This window comes from Bactrocera latifrons, unplaced genomic scaffold (assembly GCF_001853355.1).
Source record: "Bactrocera latifrons isolate USDA-ARS-PBARC rearing strain unplaced genomic scaffold, ASM185335v1 scaffold_551, whole genome shotgun sequence".
Lineage (NCBI taxonomy): Eukaryota > Metazoa > Arthropoda > Insecta > Diptera > Tephritidae > Bactrocera > Bactrocera latifrons.
The window spans coordinates 36,674-37,976 of record NW_017537214.1 but is presented as its reverse complement, the minus strand read 5'-3'; the positions used below and the strand labels follow the sequence as shown (position 1 = coordinate 37,976).

The following is a 1,303-nucleotide window of genomic DNA, read 5'->3' as shown; positions in this document are numbered from 1 at the left end:
GAATCGGGAAGAACGAGGACTTTTTCAACCTGCTTCTGAAAAAATAGTTCGAGCTGCAGAACTAAATARAGAAGGTACCATCTTCTATAAGAGTGTACAGCTGCTGGCATGGCTACGCCAATTAAGAAGAAGAGGAATTCAAAATTGTAACGGATAGCAACGTATTTGCTATGAAGGAAGATGTTCCGCCCCGAGATGGGAAATTTTTTGCAAGAGTTTAATTCTACTATAGAACATAGGTCAGGATCCAAAAACAAGCATGTCGATGCTTTTAGTAGATTAGAGTGTATGTTCATAGACGAATCGTTACAGCACAGATAAAAAGAGGCACAAGAAAGGATGAATGGACGCGGGCAATTCGCAAAATATTGTAAAACAATTCTTACGAGGAATTTTTTATCTCTCGTACAAGGCAAAGGAAGTAATTGTGGTACCAAAACAAATGGAGAATGAGATCATTTTGTTAGCATAAACAAACTGCATTTTTCAATTAAAAAGACTTGGGATTGTGTAAGGAAATATTACTACATTCCAGGGGTCGAGGGAAAAATCAGAAATCTAGTAAGCAGTTGTGTCGAATGTTTAATAATAACACAAAGTGTGGTAAATTTGAAGGATTTTTGTCGCCAATTGAGAAAGAAGATTATCCCTTACGGACATTTCACATAGATCATGTGGGTCGGATGACCACGCCCGGGAAACAGTACAAATATATTTTAGTTCAGATCGACGCTTTTACAAAATTTATGTGGCTCTATCCAACAAAAGATACAAGCGCGGAGGTGGTTATACACAGGCTTTCGAAACAAGCTGACATTTTCGGCAACCCGCGTAGAATTATATCTGATATGGGATCAGCGTTCACATCACATATTGCGATAATAACAGTATTCGGTATCTACTCATTACGACGGGGTTGCCAAGAGGAAACGGGCAAGTGGAACGAATACATAGGGTAGTAATACCAATATTAGCTAACTTATCTCATCCGAATACCTCACAGTGGTACAAGTAGGAAGGTTCTGCAATTTATAAATAATTCTCCAAATCAATGTACATAACAGGCCCCATTTAAAATTTTAACATGKTGCGACATGCGGGCAAAACAAGACTGTTGCGCCAAGCGACATCTTTGTAAATCTAAAACTAAATTTAAGAAAATGAAATATTAAATTATTATAATGAATAATGAAATTGAATTTATAAATATTGAATTGTACAAAATAATATACTTACCTTAGTAATACATTTATATTACCTTCATTTATTACTTACCTTAATTAATCTATTACAATATTTAACG

General features: G+C 35.6%; 1 protein-coding gene across 1 annotated transcript in view; it reads right to left on the bottom strand.

The window, feature by feature from the left end:
* LOC108974462 (electroneutral sodium bicarbonate exchanger 1) overlaps positions 1-1,052 on the bottom strand; it is a 65,456-nt gene extending 64,404 nt beyond the window's left edge. The window contains exon 1 of the mRNA XM_018942317.1: positions 980-1,052. The gene's annotated coding sequence lies outside the window, so the exon portion shown is untranslated. The remainder of the gene's footprint in view (positions 1-979) is intronic.
* Positions 1,053-1,303: the final 251 nt, after the last annotated feature.